The sequence below is a fragment of the Balearica regulorum genome, chromosome 4, assembly GCF_011004875.1.
Source record: "Balearica regulorum gibbericeps isolate bBalReg1 chromosome 4, bBalReg1.pri, whole genome shotgun sequence".
Lineage (NCBI taxonomy): Eukaryota > Metazoa > Chordata > Aves > Gruiformes > Gruidae > Balearica > Balearica regulorum.
In genome coordinates, this window is record NC_046187.1 from 12232877 (window position 1) to 12252305 (window position 19429).

The window sequence follows — 19429 nt, forward strand, 5'->3', positions numbered from 1 at the left end:
TCATTTGCTTCTAGCAGTCCCCAGCAAGGGCATACAGTTTCCAGACAGGCATGAAAGGATGTGACCTCAATGGCAGGTCAGATCCAAGGGTTATTTTCTTCAAAATACATTATTGTGCCTACATTTGTATGTGGAAAGGCCAAGCTCATTCATCCAGTCAGGCGGACGCTGTGACAAAATCTATCCTGAAATTAACAATTTTGTCTATGTCAGAAACTTCTCCATATGGCATACAGGTGTGCATATATATGTACGTATACCATTGCAAACAAGCTTTTTGCACGCCGAGCTGTATTCCGTAAGGGCCTTCTGGAGGGAGCAGCCATTCGTACTCAGTTTGGATTCACCTCGTTACAGATAGAGGCACGTCGGGACATCTTACGGGAAAATTTTTCCTTGTTATTTCTTCTCCATTTGGCAAAAGTAAAAGAAATTCGGGCTAGAAAGGTATACACCGCTCCTGGGATTTGAAAGTTTAGAAAAGTACGAACGAAATTTCCTTTTGCATTCTGGATGCAGTCGAAGAGCTGGGGAAAATGTTTCAGTGGTAGGAATGTGTTTAGTATCAACAGCTGCAGAGGGTATGCTGATTCTATAGAGCTACAACCGGTTGCAAGGAAAGGAGTATTGTCCTAGATTGGCAAATCAAATTGAATACACAGCTTGGTGCAATTAAATAGCATCTCTGAGCTTTCATTAAATAAAATGACATGTAAAATCTAGTTTGCAAACGAGCTCATCTCAACCTGGAAACCTGGTGTTAGATTTATAAATGCACATAGACTTTTGTTAAGGAAAGAGTCTGAACCAGGAGCTTGGGACACCGAAGTATCACTGAGAAGTCATCCAATCTTTCCTGGAAACGTCAAGAAGTAAAAGCAAGTTTGGGTGTAAAAAGGTCCAAAGCCTTTACAGCCTGTTAGAGCTGCTTTAGGGTGAAATTTGGGTAAGATCTTGAATTGCCAAGCTGCAAAGCAGCAAAAGCTGTTTGTGCCAGTGAGCTGACGGGCGCAGTTTGATTCAGGAGCCGGGGTTTCAGCTCCCCGGTCCCCACGCCCTCTTTCCCCCCGCAGTAAGACCTTCGTCCCTTCCCCTTCGCGCTCCGGCTAGCAGAGCAGTTCTCCGGTCGCGATCAGGGGAGCAAAAGGACGAGCGGAAAAGGGAAGGAAGAGAAGGAGAGAGCGGGCAGGAGAACCTTTCCAAGTGCACACGGCTCTCCTGCAGCCTGTTTGACGTATCTCGGTGGAGTGTGCGCTGTAGGAAATAAAACATGTCGCTGCTCTAAAACTGTCTTTTCTAATTCAGTGCATCCATGTATTGTTATAAATCAGTTTCCCAGTCACTGAAAGATGCAGAGACAAGAGAACAACTTTGACTGTTAGCTATCAACTCAGATAATGAAACCTTTCTTTCAGCATTAAGCTGCCAGCGTATGAAGAAAAAAAAAAAGACTAAAAATATATATTAATGCCTGCATGTTTTGCCTAGGAAAGGGGTTTCTCCTGCTCCTGTCCCTGCATGCTCGTAAGAGTCAGGCGATTACATTCATCCCAGCTCTGGGGTTTTACAGGGAGTTTGGAAAGCATCTGGAATTTTGTGTTACTAATTGCAGCCACTTACGTTGCCATTTTCTTAAATCCTAATTATAGTGTCACTGACTGGCAAAGCTGTTGGACAGTCAAGGATCCAAGCTGCCATGCTTGAGGTTAATTTATTACAATTTTGTTAGAGGTTAACCCAGGGGCATATTGATAACGCTACGTACCTTACACTTGAGAGTCATATTTCGCAACCGAGTTCTTTGAAACCTGTCTATACGTACACACATTTCCGCAGGTACACTGGTAATTTTACTGTAAACCTGTGTTACGATGAACTAAAGATTGAGAATATGAATAAGAAATAGAAAGATGATAATATTTGAATCACATTATTGGAATGCTATACTTTATCTCAAGGTCAAACATACAAACCAAGGAAATTCTGAATGAGTAGAGAGGGTGTTGACTCTGAGAAACGCTTCCTTCATACGTGCGCCTCACCACAGTAGGTAGTCTGCTGTAAATTCTTGATCTTCCTGGATAAAGAGTTAGGAGCATTGAGAATATATATGATCCACCAGCCTCACTTTGTCACAGTAAACGAAATGCTACTATCCATGAGCACAGCAAGAAAACAGTAGATACTGTCTTCATATTAGCATCTCTGCATTTGACAGCAAAGATATATTTTGCCACATGACTGAGTCTCAGGGCAGACAGCTTATTTATATAACTTTGGTTTACCAGTTTCCCTCAAAGAATGAAACCTTTCCCTAAATGATAATCTTTTGACCTCTAACAGGCTAGTGATTTACAGAGCCACAAAGACAACACACTGTATTTAAAAAGCTTTAAGGCGCCATTTAAAGCATTTTTGGTGAAACCTTGCTTCTAATAATACACTTGCTGCTCTAAGTTTGGACAGTTTTCTGAATAAAGAAATACCTTTTATATATTTTAAAATGAAGAATTTACTCACATTATAAATATATTTTACTCCAACCTGTGAAAAACAGCTCAGAAAACGTAACTACAGTTTCATAGTACCTGGTAGTAAAACAATGAGCAGCGAGGGCGGGGGGGAGGAGAGAGGCTGCACGAGAAACCCCTGGATGTCTGATGGAAGATAAAATGACATCTCTGATGTAAAAGCACTCTAACAATGCAAACTAGAAGGATGATGTACATAACCATTCTAGTGTAATGGACATGATTTTCACTTGGACAGATAAGATGTTATTTAGATTCTGTCATGAAATATAAGTCTTCATTTTCTTTATACATTCAAGTAACTAGATTTTCCACTCAGCAAAGCAGCACAGTTAAGGAAGTCAAAGGCATGGCATCAGATGCTCAAAGTTTAAACATCCTCGCTCTTGTGGGGCTGTGTTATACTTACGCTACTCAGACAGCTGGTTGTAGTAAATTTATTTCTAGGTATCTCAAATGCCTAACTCCCTTTTCTCACAATCATTTCTGGACAAAAACTGGCCTGTGCTGCTGTTCATTTGCCTTTTGTGTTGGCATAGGGAAGAGGAAGCAGGACCTTGTACGGACCGACCTCTTTGTGCTGGCAGCCAGTGCCAGCAGCATTTGCACGTGTGTGTGTGTGTGTGTGTAAGAGAAGTTGGTGAAGATTGGAACAGCATAAAGTCAAGAGAGGGTAATTTATCACATGCAAATGTCAAGCTATCTTTTCTATATGGTTAAGAGCCTCACCCAAAGACCCTTAAAGTCAGGGCAGGTCTTGTCTGGCTGGAGTGTTACTCGGGTCAGTCTAACAGAGAGGCTATCGGGGCATTTGTCACTACATAATAACCACCTAGAAAGGCTTTCTTTCACTTGCCCTTTTTCCTTTCCAAGGGAAGATGTTATTTAGATTCTATCAGGAAATGCAAGGTTTCACTTTTTTATATATTAAAGTAACTAGATTTTCTACTCATGGCATCACTTTATGAATAACAATCCTGGACATTTCCAGGACATGTTTTCTCCTCCAGCTGTCAAAATATTTAATGCTTTGAATGTTTCACAATTAGGCACTGCAGTTCAAAGTGCTACATTTTGTTTCTGCAGCTTTGGGAAGAAATGATACCTTGGTCCCACTGGGTTGTCTAACAGTAGATTTCTGCAAGCTTCTGGGATAAACCGTGGCTATATTCAGGGTACTCAAAGCCCTAAGTGCTGCGATTTTCAAAACTGTGTTGAGGAGCTCTGGCTATTAGTTTACCTTCCTCTTTTGGACATGTGGACTGAATTATCACTTTCCAGCTCCAGCTGTGTCTTTTGGGAACGGGCTACAAACAGATGAAGAGAGGGAGAAATTCCCTGCCAGCTGGAAAGAAATGGTGGGTGCAGTCCTGGGGATTAGCAGTGGCTGAGCTCAAAACAAGAGAAGGTATGGGAAAGAGGAGATCCTTCACCGAGCTGTGGGGCACCTCCAGAATGTGCACTGTGGAAGAAAACAGTTCCCAAGGGGAGCGGAGCAGGAGAAGCATGCAGCACTGTCCGGATCGTAGCTGTCTGGATGCTTCAGGTGACCAGCAGAAAAGGGGTCCCGGGATCAACGTGTGGGACCAGTGAACAGAGAGGAGCAGAAGCCGGGAGGAATGCTGCAGGGGGGATCAATTAGCAGCTAGCGGTACAGGAAAGAGAGAGAAATCCCTGGAAGCAGCAGAACAGAGCCAGCCACCTGGCAGGACAGGGGAAGAAAGGACCTGATGAGAAGCTGCAGCTTCTTCCTTTGCTTTCCTGATGATTTGAGCTTGAAGCAGCAGCACACTTCTTGTGCAGATGCTTAAACAACATAAAAGCGTACTGAAGTCAGCAGACTGCAAACCAGCCTAACAACATGGTATAATTTCAGTGTTCCTGCTAGAGCCGGCCAGGATGTTTTCAACTAATCATAGTTTTTGCAATATAAGCTGTTTCACTTAAATTTACTTCCATTTACTGGAGCCTGTTTCTCTCAACAAAACTTCAAATGAAAACTTGTCTGAAGACCAAGGTCATCCAGTAAATTTTGGCCCCAGAAAGAATGTCTGCTTCTGTTCTGCCCCATTTCTCAAAACATTTGAAAGATACTGTTTTTATTTCACTTGCTTACCAAATGAAAGTAAATCACAATTCTCAAAAACTTTCACAAATAGGAATTTGTGAAGAAAACTAAAACAAATCCAGTTCCCAGGTCATAAAGACTAACTTTCAAAATCCTGTTTTATTCTAATCTATTCTCTCCAGCCCAATGCCAGGAAAGGAGCATCCGCATAAATCAGCGCTGTGTAGACATCAGTCGATATGTGGGTAAATGAGTCATGGAAAGGAGTAGGGGGAAAAAAAGGCAGCTCACCTCTCTTCAGGTGAAAGGCCCAATAAACAGCAGTGCATAAACTTGAAGATGACTTTAAAAGAAAGATGGATTACACTCATGGAGGAGCTTCTGTAATTCGTTTTTATATTGATTTATCAGTACATAATATTCCTTTGGCTCTCACTAACCTCATTTCCCTAGATATGCACTCAGATTCAGCTGTACTTTTTCTGCCAAAGCTGAAAAACAATTAACCTCTCTGAGAGGGAAAAGAGAACAAAACTGTGGCCCTTACTCCATCTGTTTTGTGGGACTTTTTTGCAGCTTTATTTTAATGTATCATTTTCTTCTTTTTACTTTGAGAATTTCTGTGCTATGCCTGCTGTCATTGCTTTGGTGGTTGATTTCCTGATAATATTCAGTCAGAGAGTGTATTCTTGATATGACCTGTATAACAATATGTGTGTTAGACTTTTTTTTTTTAAATCCTCAAATACTGTACTCATCCAGAACAGAGGCATGGATCACAGGAAGATGCATTAAGAGGAATTTTTTTAGGTAACACCTGATATTAAGTTGTATAGAATCAATAATGATTTATTTTTTAAATGTTTCTTAAGAGAAATGGGAATTAATTAGGTTCCTTGGCAGAAGTAAACAAAGCAATTTTACTGTGCAGTGATTTCTCACTAAACCAAAGAGAACTGATAGAAACTTCAGAAATGCCTTAGTAAAAATTACAGCTTTCAAAGGTTAGATTTTTGAAAGGCGTTTAAATGTCCAATAATCTCAACAACTGCTGCAGGAAACTTTGAAAGTACACTGAAATCAATGAGTTAGGCACCTAGCCACAATTGTAATACCAGTCCAGCTAAATATTTAGACACTTAATACCTTTAAAAAAATCTAGGCCTGGCAGCTTCATTCATGAGAATACAAATCAGACTCCTAAATCGTGCATGTGCTTTTGATAAGTTTATATACTATAACTGAATCGGATTAATTTCTGAATAATTTGATGAGTGGAGGACAGAAAGCAGATGCTATTGGTCTGCCGTGATGTACTAAGTCAGAACTCCAGTCCTCCCAGTGGACTGCGGTATGGAGGCAAATTCTTTAAATATAAGGACAAAAAGTCAGGATAGCTAATGCAAATGAGGAGCTGGGAAACAGAAGTGACTGCATCCAAAAAGGATACACTCAGAACTGTATGTGCTCAGACAAAAGTAACTGGAAAACCCTAAGATTCTTACAGAATCGGTGCAAGAAAACCTCAGTATTACAGCAAAAACTACAAATTAATCAGTCCAGGCCATAGGCATAATGCATGAGTAAGAAACATAAAACTTATATAAGATGGGGGAGGCAAATCCAGCTGTAGATGATACTGTGGTGAAGTAGAGAAAGTGAGATTATTTGGATGACAGACATAATCCTGGAATTTACCTTTTTTAACAAAGTGAATTCAAAACAGGGAAGAAAGTTCAGTTCTCCTTAGCACCTCTTTCTGAAGATAACTTTTATTATCAGTAGAAGACTAGATTATATTCCTCTGAAGAGAAAAAAAGACTACTGTATCTCAAGCAGATGTGTTATTAGAGCTGACACTTTCCCATACTACAGCAACTTTTGAGGCTTTTATTTCAGGAAAATGTAAAAGTAGGATTAAAGGATGATTCTGGAGACAGGAAAAAGGGATAAATAGAAGTTATGAGGAGCTTCTCTTTTACACAGTGCATTTTCTTTAACAATAATTTTATATAAGGTTTTGGGGGGGGGGGTTCATTTTCATTTGTGTAGTCAGCTGGTCAGCCATTTTCTTTCTGAAAATTGGTATGTAAAGAATGAACAGGGGAGCAAGAAAACCTTCAAAAACTTATATGTTAGGGATTTTTTAATCAGTATATAATAAAGGAAATTATAAGCTGAATTTAGTAATAAGCAAGTGAATTTTAGAATAACAACAATCACGTTTCATTAACTGCCAGATTAAAGAGGACACTTGTAATGTCACCATATTTAACTTGTAAACATTACCGAACTCTAAATCCTGCCCCAAAGCCCTGTAATGCAAGGAATAAGGGAGAGATTCAAACACCAAATTATGTTCAGATTTAGTTCAGTATTGGCACTATTCTTTTCTTACACCTGAAAAGGAAGATCTGAGGGGGGGAAGTCCCCAGCTAATGGGAAAAATGTAGATGAAAAAAACTGAAGACAGGGGTCAATGGGCATTGCAAGAATTGCTGATCAGCATCACTCTTTCACGCTTAGTAAGAAATACGCAAATGACGACGTGTACCACGCGACAGAGGCTGTTGCATTCGTGCGAATAGCAGAAGTATGCAAAAGCTCGCATATGCGCCATGGGTTACTAAGCGTACCTCATACCGTTAGACCTGGATGCATACACAGAGCTGTTCCCAGGTCCTCTCATCTACACTCTGAAATTCGTTATGTAGATAAGCAAAATATCAAGAAAGAGATTAATAGGACCATTACGGAACAAAAGTAGGATGCTGGTGACAGAGAAATTTGATATTGTTGGAGAGGCAGAATTAATTCTTGTCTTAGTACTTCCAGAGAAAGCTAAAGGTCACATACTGCAGAACGCAAAGGTGAAATGTTAAAAGGTTTTACGATAACACTAAAGCAGACAGATCATTAAAAGTATCTGAAGTTTGCAAGGCTTTATATATTCAAGTAAATTACAAGCCAGGATTGAGGAGAAAGGAACACAAAAAATTTTTGATACTTGCTTAATCCTTGATAGTCTGAATAACTATAAGTGCCCGAACAGGGTCAATAATTTAGAACTGATATTAAAAAAAAAAAAAAACAAAAAAACCAACACAACCCAAAAATCCTTAAATGAGTAGTGCAGACCTACGCACTTAGTAACATTAAAGGAGAAATATCAATAAGAAATGAGATACTTACACATAATTTAGAACTATTTGAAATTGCTGAAGGCAGCATAGTTTCAGGAAATCATTTTTTCCTTCACCGGCATGCATTCTGGCCAGAGGGAAGAAGAATTTAGTTAGCCTGTGGGCAAAAGCAAAAGAGAATTTTAAGGAGGCTTTGAATTAGTCCTAATCTATAGTATGGCTTCTCTTCCAATTTGAAGCTCACAAATCATTGTGTTCTAGGCCAGGTTTGGGATAATTTCTTGGTAGATAAATGAAATATTCAATGTGAATCTGTTTTGAGGTCAGACATACTGGCAGGAGAGCAATTCAGCCAGCACTTCATCCTTACCAAAGATGTTTATGTTATATTATGGAGTCATGAAAGTTATCTGAATCTGTAGGAGCAAACATAAAGGTAGATGAGTTTTACCAGCGATGAGCTTTGCATCGACTCGTGACAGTAACTGTGATGTACTGTCCACCTTTGAGGTAAGCTCTGAATTTCTGCAATGAATGCTTGAAGAACTACTAGCCATCAGTGGGCTAGCAGAGCTTCTACAGTATCTTGGGTAGTTTCCACTGTTTCAGGACACTTTATGACTTATAAGCCAAATAACCTGGAAAAAATAAACACACACACACACAAAAATAAAATGGATTAGAGTAGGAATACCTTATCTTCAAAAGGACCATAGCTGAAGAAGAAATGAAGGTGTGTTAGCCCAGGATATTCAGAAACTGTGTTTGGAACAACAGATCAGGTAGAGATTTGTGTTATCAAAGATGGTTTTTAACTGGTTCCTCAAGAACAGTGAGAGAAACTCAGCGAGGAATAAGACAGACACAGGTACATAAAATATATTATTGCTTTGAACTAGGACAGTTGCAAACAAAAAATCACCGCAGAAGCCCCAGCTCAAACCACCAGACAGCAGAATAAGTTTCATGCCTGTTGCTATTCCGTGTCTTATTCTAAATGTTGTATCTTTCCATCTCAACTCATTTCACACCTATATTACCATACCCAGGCTGGAGATCCATGTCTCCATCACTGCCCCTCCTCCCTGACTTCTAGATAAATGAAACAGTGCACAGGATAGTTATTGGAGTAGCAGAACTAACATGCTACATTTAGAAGGAATTACCAGATTATCATCAGAGAAATAATTTTTTTAAGTGATAAAGCTTTAAATGACAGTGTAAAAGGTGTGTGTTTCCAGACAGCCTAAACATCTTGTGGACAAAACAAGTGAGAACAACGCTGCAAGAAAACTGTGCCGATACTGTAATACTGAGAGAGAGGAGACAGTGAAATAAATATATTAGATTCAGAAAAAAGTTCCTACAACAGTCATACCAGGAAAGCCCTTCCCATCGATTTCTGAAAAAGAATGAATTAGAATATTACACTTCCCACCCAAACCTGGGAAGCAACCATCTAAAGCAATTTTGACTAGTCTGGTTTACTTTTAGCAGGCTGTGAGACCAGAAGGAGATCAAGGAGGTGTCTCACTGGTGCAGACCCAGACTCTGGACAGATTTACCATTTGGCATAGCTGCCGGTATTACAAAGATGTAGACTTGGCACACTGCAGTCAAAGTTTCAACAGGACCTAAAAAGCTGTATGCGTGGAGACGCTGTTGAATTCACAACCTGGACGTTACCCCAGAAGAACAGGCATCACTGGGCATTATTCCTATCTGGAAGGAGCAGGTGATCTTTCTTGTATATGGCACGCTAGCATAAGCCAACAGTCTTCAATGCTCAAATAAAAAGAGCAGTTCCCCTGACCCGTGTAGAGTTAGGATTTCTTTTAACAAAGCATTCTTTATTTCAGTCATAGAGCAGTTAACCTGGCATGAAAAGACAAGATGTACCTGGTGTACAAGTAATATCTTTTCAGCTCAGCAGTGACTGGCTCAGTAATTCTCCTAATACTTCTATCGTGATTTCAGCATACGCAGAGAAATCGAGGAAGAGACCTGCACAACTGCATCTACTGAGAGTGCCGTGAGCGCACCCTGCCCACTTTGATAATTCTTTCTTTCACATTAAAAGCATAAGCAGTAGTTTGTAGTTTATCCAGCCACCTGCATTTTCTTATCCAGATTTCTGAAAATATCTTAAGAACAAATTCAGCCCCTTGTTGGTTTCATTTTTCTTTCAATGTTAATTACATTAGGTCTTGAGCACTAGCTTAGCAGGGCTTGGTTGATTGTTTTCTCAGAACACCTTGTCTCTTGAGAGCCAGAGATCTTGCTTGTTAAAAGTATTTGCATGTCTTAAGTAGATGATGGACTTTAAAGGAACTGGAACTAGTGAAATACCCTCATGACAGAGAGTTTATAGATATCCCTGAAACAGTGTTATTTAGAAGTATTGTGTTTCCAAAGATATTAGATCAGTTGTGCTTCTGCTAGAGGTACGTGTCATGTTTTTGTCTATAAAATATGGAAATTGCTTTCAGGTCTGGAGCTGATAATAATACCTGGATGATATATTCAAGAGAGTGTCTGTACTTGCGTCTCAGCTAGTAATCATGTTTATAAGGCTGTCATTATCGCTCTGGGTTTCAGCCCTGTTAATGTATATGTATTCTTCAAAAGAGAAGTACAACACAACATTTTCAAGTCTTGCAAAGTAAACTATCATCCGATGACTTAGTGTTAAGAGAGGGAAAGCGAGCAACGAAACGACAGGGAACTGTTTCTCATTAACTATTGTAAGATGTCAGCAAGATTAAGGTGTCAGGGTATAGAAAGATGAAGAAGAAAAGAATTACTTAGCAAATAGGCATAAATGAATGTAAAATGCAAATAGAGGGTTCTAGCTCCTTCTGAGGGTAAAAATAGGCCAGTAGACGTTACATTGTGCTACAATCAACTCATCCGCTCCATCCTGACCTTCATCTTATAGGTGAGACTAGCGGGAGCAAAATGTTACCCGTATAGCCAATGCTGGGAACTTTCAGAACCATTATTTCTGAAAAGAAATGAATATTCAAAGGCCCCTTTGACATAATGAAGGTTAACTCCTATGTAGAGTTTTGCAGGCCCACGTGAGCACCGTCTGGCTGGGCTTTAAGACAGGCCGAGTTCAGCGTGCGAGCTGTGCGGCCGTGGTTAGCGCAGGGCTGAGCCCACCTTCGAACTGCTGAGAAATGGAGCGTTAATGCTGTTTCTCACGAGCGCAGCTACACGCGGTGGGCAGAACAGACAGGTCTGCCAGAAAGAAAATATCCTATAGACAGATATACCTGCGGAGAAGTCGCTTGCCAGCAAATTATTTCACAACTGACTCTGAGAAACCACTTCAGGTATTGGCCGCTAATGCCTGCAAATTGCCAGCTCGTACCATCTACGTACCTGGAAAATACTTTAGTTCAGTTGGTGAACAGTGTTTGCAGCTGTACCTGCTAAGGAGAGAAAGAAGACACCATTTCATCTACAGGACAAGTAATTCCAGGCAGAAATGGCCATTAAAAACCTGCTTTTTAGGTGGAAAAAAAAAAAAAAAAAAAAAAAAGGGCAACAAACGATTTGTTGGCTGGCAACAAACAATACAAACAGTACAGGAGTAACTTGGTACCACTTCAGAAAAATACTATTATCCTTGTGCAAAGGAGACTTAGCAAATTATGGAGAGCATTTTTCAGTTGTTTTCACTCAAGTTTAATTCACAATGGTCACTTATAAGTATAGGGGCCTTCCATACCTAGGCTGCTGCTCCACGGCCACGAGCAAGCATTGTTCGAAACCTTTGCTGCTGAAACCTAGGACCACTTCCAACACATCACATTGATTTAAATTATGAACCAATGTAGCTAAGCTGATGTAAACCCTGATATAATTATTTTGTATCAGATTTATGCAGATAGAAAAAGATATATCTGTTTCCTCAGCAACAGTTTCAGTCCAGAAATTGTGGAGGCAGAGCATTATTAGCTTGTGCCCAACTTTCAGCAATAATAATTATACAGTTTTGAGACTGAAGCTGCTAGAAGAAGGCTATGCACACATTGCTCAGAGACAGATCCAAATCACAATTTTAACACGGATGAGATCAATTTAGTTTCCACAGAACGTTAGAAAAAGGAATGTATCAATACCTCAAACCCAGTGGGAAGTATTTACCTCACACTTTCATTAAATTGATAAAAAAAAAAAATATCTTATGTCTCGTTCTACCGATATACTCGCGGTCCATGTGTAGATCCGGCATGAATTTGCTTTGCATTTAGTGAGGTGCCGTTTGCTGTATGGCTGATAACAATCCTGGTCGTTGCAAAAAGACAGAAAAAGAAAGCTTCATTTTGATAGCTGAGTTCGTAGCCCTTTGTTACCCACATTTATAAAGGTGCTCTTTGGTATGCTTTCATCTTTTTTATTTATTTGGTTTGTAAATGTTCCCCTCTGTTCCGCTGTATTATAAAAGCTTCGCTCTGTTTCCCATCTGCTGTCTTCGAGAGATCAATTGTGGAGCATTCATCGGTGGAAACATAAGGCTTTTTGCCACAGTTTCACTAAAATTCATCTTGCCGGTCACATGCAAACTGAAATGGGTCAGTTTTCATCAGCCCTGGCATTAAGCCTCTGTGCTCTCCCATGAGCCCTGTCCAATAATTTAAGAGGGGTGGGAGTGGGAAACAAATTATGTGACTATTAATTCCAGTTTTCTTGTTCGGATGCCAGTACATCAAAAATAGATCTCCCTGGGCCAGAGCACTTTGTCATGTTCTCTGGAGCAATACTAGTTTGTGAATTATGTCTGGTCAGTTTAGTGTCTCAGTTTGGTCGCATTAATCTCTTTGACCACTGCCTTAATCACTGAACTCTGCCATCTCATTTTTCATCTTGCAGAAAGAAGCTGTCTGACTTTTTGTCTAGTGCCTGGCACAGTGATTGCTCTGTTGACCCCATCGTAGTCAGAGGAACCTGGAGGTCTTACAGGCGGCAGCAGGACCAGCCACAGAGGGTACCGACTCGTCAAGCTCGACTATCTCATCCATTCCTTAATGACCGTGCAAATAGCACAGTAACCCCAGATGATGTAAGCTATCCCATTTCATGTACCTTAGCAGGTTAATAACTCGCTGCCTGCCCCAAGCTGCATGAACACACACAAAAAAAAATTAAAAAAATCAAGAATTCATAGACAACAAATAATTTTTAATTACTAGAGAATTCTGTATTTACACACATTTTACATCATTCACGAGATGCTTCTCTGTATTGAGAAAATAGCCAGTTAAGTACAATTCATTCACTCTGTATATATAATCTTGATAAGGTCATGTTGCAGATATAATTTTGAAATTCTGTTTTTACTTATCTCTCTGGGTTCATTTGCCTTAAATGTTCAAATGATCCATAGATTAGGAAATACGATTGATAATTTCAGTAAATACCTTTGAGAAAGCCATTCAGAGTTTTCAGAACACATTTGCAGCTGGAATCTGTCATCCTGCCAAAGGATTAATTTTGACTTTGTTGTCAGTAAAAATAAATACTTCAATACGGTTCTTCTTAAACTAAGAAGTGTTAAAATCTGGAGGTGTTTTTTTCCCAAAAATTACAAGTTGTATTTAAAATAGAACCTTTTTGTATTAAGCGTGTGCAATTAAGACAAGCAAAAAAGTCTTTCCACAATGGAAACCTATAAAAGGTATGGACTGGAAATGAATCTATCTGCTGCTGCTACAGAAGTCCACAGCAAACACAAGCGCCTAGGTACTGTTGTATGGTATCAACTCTCAAGATAGTTTAACATAAGAATAGTTCAGTTGGAAGGGACCTACAATGATCGTCTAGTCCATTTAGAAACTAGCCTGCACACAGTGCAAGAAATATTAGGTTGTTTGTAGTATCTATTTATATAGAGGCCTTTAGAATGACATTTTCTTAAAGAAAAAAAAAAAGTACTTTTTCATCTTTTTCTTGCAAAAGAACTCAGATCACTGGGTTTTATTTCTGCCATAAAGAAAACAAGGGAATGTAGTTGTCCCTGAAAACATGAGTAGTAGTTTTGGGGTAAAATGAGGACTGTCACTGAAGACAGACAAAAGCCTAGCACATTCCTTTCCCTCCAGTCCCACTTTGTCAGCTCTTTCCATTATTTGTCTTTTACAGTTGCCTCTCATTTCTTAGCTTCCCTGATAAAAGCAAGTGGAGTTTTTTCCTCAGAAACTAAACAACTAGATAAACTACATTCCCATGAGAAAGCAGTCCAAGTTCATGAACATATTCCTATTGTTATGAAGTCCTTTGAGCTTTTGAAAATTGCAGAAGTTGATAAACCTAAGATTTTGAGAAAGAAACTTACTATGAACTTAAAAGTGTAGTTAGGCAACAGTCTTCCAGAGGTATGTCACAATTTTGAGAAATGTGTCAGGAATTGATTTCTCCTTATATGGAAGTCATAAATTGTCTTAAAAATAGAAATATATTTATATGTTGTAGAAGGGTGACATTCCAGGACACTGCATGATGAATTAGACACACTCAGAGTGCTGGTAAGGGTGCTTAACAATTAAAGCAGCTATGGCTGAAGAATAGGGACTGAAGGGGAAGAAGAATAGGGCAGAAGAGGGACTGAAGGGGAAGAAAAGTTGTCCAAAGGACAGCAGCTGCAAATAGCATACTTTTTCAAAAACTCGTGTGTGATTAAGATTCCCAGCAAATCAGGGGATCTGTTAATAACGCAACATAAGCCACTACTGGCTGCTTTTGAATCTGTTACAGAGGCTGCTACATTGCTCAAAATATGATAGAATAAAATTGTACAAGCACTAAACACAGCTTTCTAGTAAGCAGATTTTGAAACAGAGTATGATTTGTCCTAACAGGATCTTCTTCAGTTGACAGTGAAACAGATAGAGAAGCAGGAGAACAGAATAGGTAGTGAAACGCAAGTCCTAATATTTCCAAGGAAAATCTCATTTGCTTGGACATGGCAGATAGCTTTTGAACATTACGAGCTGACTAACACAATCAGTAAAAGTTGGGTTTCCTCATATACCGGGCAAGGATGTTCTTTTGGGTATGCTAACAACTTTGTAGAACTCAGTCTATTTCTCCATGAGGCTATGCCTGAAACAGATCTTAAAAGGAAGCTGAAATATAGATTAGGGCCACCAACTGGATTTAACTCCATTCCCCACATCTCTTTGGGCCCGGCCATCCAGCCAGTTTTTTACCCAGAGAACCATACGCCCATCCAAGCCACGAGCAGCCAGTTTCTCCAGGAGAATGCTGTGGGAAACGGTGCCAAAGGCTTTGCTAAAGTCCAGGTAGACAACATTCGCAGCCTTTCCCTCATCCAATAAGCAGATGTCATAGAAGGAGATCAAGTTAGTCAAGCAGAACCTGCCTTTCATAAACCCATGCTGCCTGGGCCTGATCACCTGGTTGTCCTGTACGTGCCGCATGATGGTTCTCAAGACGATCTGCTCTATAACATTCCCTGGCACTGAGGGCAGACTGACAGGCCTGTAGTTCCCTGGTTTAGTTACAAAAGTTTATTTCCTCAAGGGAAGCTGTCAGCAAATATTAAGTCCAAACACTTCTGAGTTTCTTGTGAAAAGATACACCACAGATTTAGAGACAGAAATGACAAAGGTCAGTTCAAGAGTAGAAGAATATCTCAAGCTTTCTAGCTTTGCTTAGGCAGCCAGGGAGAGGAATACCTTTCTACATAAAAGAAGGTCATAACGATCACTGTGTTAGGGCCCCGCTATATCAAAACCACAATGTTGACAGCATGCCCATGCCAATAGACATGTGAATGAAATAGTGAGGAATAGCTGCAGTTATGAAAGGGCTCTGTCACTGCTTGGGCCGTTTGGCTCTGTCAGTGATATACTGGTGGAGAAAATATTGCTGTTGAGACTTGCTGTCAGTGCCCCGTAATCTCTCTGGCCAGTGACAGAATAAAAGTGGGAAAGTTTTAAGAAATTGCATTATAGCCTGGTCTTTGCTTTGGGAAATTCCTTCAGAGATGAAGTACGCCAGGAACAGGGAACTGTTCTCCTGAAGACAATTCTCCTGAAGGGAAGGCTCGATCCGAGTCCACGCAGCAGACATTTCTGCTGTTTGAAGAAGGAAGGTTAATTTCTTTAAACGGATGCCTTTTCTTCCAGTCATGGCAGTTACCGATGTCCAAAGCATGACTAACATGGGCACATCAATTTTTTCCCATTTACTCAACATGCAAGGACCTAAGCTGCATGCATATATAAGCATAAGTAGGTTACACCGCACTTAGGAGCCTGTGCTCTTACATTCCTAACCTACAGTACGGGTTCTGCCTATGCCAGGCAGATTCTCCAGACTTGTCGCTGAAGTGTAAAGGTTAAGCCACCTTCTGAATGGAAGGCTGTGCTTGATCAGAAACAAGGCTGATTTTAACCTGGTTTGCATTAGAGAGTAAAATACAAAAGAACTTTCAAGTATCGTGTTGAGGTATGTCCAGGACAGAACATTAACTGAAAACAGCGGCAACTCTCTAACTCCACCCTAGAGTAATCTCCAGGTAGGCTGGGCAGCCCATCAGTGCAGACCGACTCACAGCCCTCTAAAGTAGCTCTCTCATTGATGAAATGGGTAGTGTTTCTCCCTGTCTCTTACTAAGCTAATGATGTTTTAGTGATTGGATGTTGTCCCAATTGTTAAATCAGATGATGCTGGAAAGAACTTTTATTTCATCACTGGAGTCGTAAAATGGACAAGGAGAACTTTAGGGTGAGCTATCATTCCAGCCTAAGGAGAGCTAAAGCACACATATAAGCCATACTGGGAAGAAATGAACTCAAAACTTCTGCCTCTGGTCCAGAGGAGAGGTCCAAACTGTTCCAAGAGAATGATGTACTTTGAAGTAATGAGGAGTAAACAAGTGGTACATCTACTGACTGCACTGGGTGGGGAAAAAAGCTACACTCCTCAAAATAATCAGGGCTGAGCAGAATTTAATAGAATCAACAATACTTGCAAAGTGTATTTGGGTTTCACAGACAAAATTTAAAGAGCAGACTGATTACATATGTCCCAGAATTTTCTTCTAAGACCAGACATCTCAGTAGAGCAATAACTATGTGATTACTTTAACTACCACAAGAAGAATATAAGAAATGTAATGCAGCTACACATACGGCTATCTGATATTACTTCCAATAAATTGTCTGAGGATAGAATATCAAATACTGGACAGTAAGACTAGCAGAAAACATGAAAGAAGTGCTAACAGAGTTAGGTGCAATTTGCAATGCAAGTTACAAACAAAATGTACAGCGTATCAATATTTTCTTCAGAATCTCAGATTAAAGATTTAAATGATAACTTGGAAGATGGGAACCAGAGAGTGAGAGCTGCTGCTGGGGAGAATGCTGTAGCTATAGGACATATGAACAGTGAAATGACAGTGATGCTTAATCTCCAGATTAACACGTTGATCAGCAGAGAACAAATTGTTCACAAAATTGAAGCAGTTGATTGATTACTGTATCTTTCAGTTGGGTAGGCTGATATGGGCTGCAGTGGCTGGGAAGTAGATTCCTCAATAAGTGGAATGAATAAGCCAATGAATAGCTTTATTGTTGGTCCCCCAATGTTCTACCTCAATCCAAGTCCTGTTTTCATTCTCTGTTTTCCTTTACCAGACTGGAAATCCTGGGAATCCTGTTGAACCAGACTGATGAAGAATTTGAAATTACATCAGCACTGAATTCACACTTCACAAAGAAATACATGTGGGTAGACCAAATGGATATAAACTCTCATTTTCTTCATTTTGAAAGAAATTTTATGTATTAGCAAAAGTTTACACAGCTCTATCTCTTTTCTCCCCCCCCCAGTAAATTCATTGCTCATTGGTTAAATTCACTGCTCATTGGTTAAATTCACTGATAACTTCCTGCAAGAAGGAAATTAATGGTTCAAGGAGACACATAACTACATTTTAAGGATTGCTAGGACGACAGAGTAGAAGTATGTGTTGGCAAGGGACTATGACAGTTCTTGTGGAGCAATAAATCACATGATGAAGTAGCCTAGGCCCAATGAATGGCAGCCATCTGCACCCCCCCATCCTGGCACCTGAGAGGTGCAGGTTTTCTGGTGGTCTTTCTCTGTTTATTCCACACTTACTATACTTTCACAGTAGAAGGCACAACTTCCATTGTAATACTAGGTGCTATAAAACACCTGCTAGTTGAAGGGGAATTTTCTGAACTAAGAATCACTCAAGCCTACCTAAATATTGCCGGGATTAGATTATGTTACTGGACCTCAGACAACTAATGCTCTGATTTGTTCAGAAAACCTTCTGGTGAAGGTGTTCAAAAGGCAGAATAAATAGAATAAATAATAAAATTGGAACTTTCAAGCCAACTTGTCTTGTCCTTGTGCTGTCTTTGAGAGAGACAAATACACGTTTCCAAAGGCTCTTCCAGTGGTCAGAGTAATGCATGACACCTACATTTGACTCACAGCACGTGCAAAAGGTTTATGTCAAGAATCATTACTACTTAAACTAGGGTCACCTGATACTTCAAAAGAAAAAAAATCCCTTCTTGCGGCAGGGATTACGGCAATACGAGCTGAGGGCAGAGCTCATAGTCACGCACGAGGGCTGGGCGGCTTTGCCCGCCCCCGTTAGGCAGCACGCCCGGGGCACTCGGGGTGTCGGGCTGAGCTCTCTAGCTGGCATTGTAGCTTCTCCGGGCCAGGGCCGCTTCCACGGCTTGTATTTGTACAGCACCTAGCACTGTGACACATATTGTAATGGTAATGACTTCCGAACTGAAGTCCTAAGTCAAACATGTCAGAAGTAATTAAATTAGCTTGGAGAATGACCAATAATACTGATCATTACAGCTACGATAGATTTGAGTGTTGAAAATGTACATGGTTACTGCTATTTCTGGAGATAATGATTTTGGGAACTGCTTGTTTCCTTTGTTAATCTCACTGGTTGATTAATGTTGGTTGGCTCTATCATTCTGACAATATTAATTGAGTAGTAATGTCAATCCACCTTTTTAACAACTCCAAAGCAAGTATAAGTTTGATGTGACAACTGTGGCATCTGCTTAGCTTAGCAGAAGTCATGGCAGAGAATCCTAGATTTCAAGTGCGTTTATTAATTTGATATAAAATGCATGAAAGAAGCACGCAGACTTACGTCTTTCTTTCCTCCTCTCAAAATTGCAACTGGGCCAGTAACTCTTAATACAAAGTTAATTTAGTCAAGATACTTGAGAGCCACTTGGCTCTGTTTCTAAATTCCTCCCTTTGTCCTTCGCAAAGCTCTTTGAAGTGTTACCCTGTGAGGTGGATGTTGTAATGAGCCTATTTCTAAGAGGATCAAAGTAGCAGAGCTGCCCAAAGCAGCATCAAAGATACACAACAGAGAGGCCTTTAATGAGCAAGAGGGACATGACTGTCTTTTCCCCAAAATAAAACCCTAAAACAGGATTTAGATTAAATATTTAAAATTAAAAAAATATTTTATTTTGTCTGGAGCTTGCTAGCAGAAAGCAAAACCCTCAAAGAGAAGATGAAATTTCTCCAGCTGACTCTGCTAAAATTTAATGACTGTCATTTGCTCGATGCTTTACTGTCACTTAATGAAGTCTAAATACCTGTGGCCTAAGCTAAAGGTGGCAGTGGCA

At 40.0% G+C, this 19429-nt stretch overlaps 1 long non-coding RNA gene across 1 annotated transcript; it reads right to left on the reverse strand.

The window, feature by feature from the left end:
* Nucleotides 1-1876: 1876 nt before the first annotated feature.
* On the reverse strand, nt 1877-8796 carry LOC142601543 (uncharacterized). Its single transcript, XR_012835064.1, has 3 exons — nt 8194-8796; nt 7792-7899; nt 1877-2077 (listed from the first exon to the last, which is right to left on the reverse strand). It is a non-coding gene; the product is annotated as an uncharacterized LOC142601543 (long non-coding RNA).
* Nucleotides 8797-19429: the final 10633 nt, after the last annotated feature.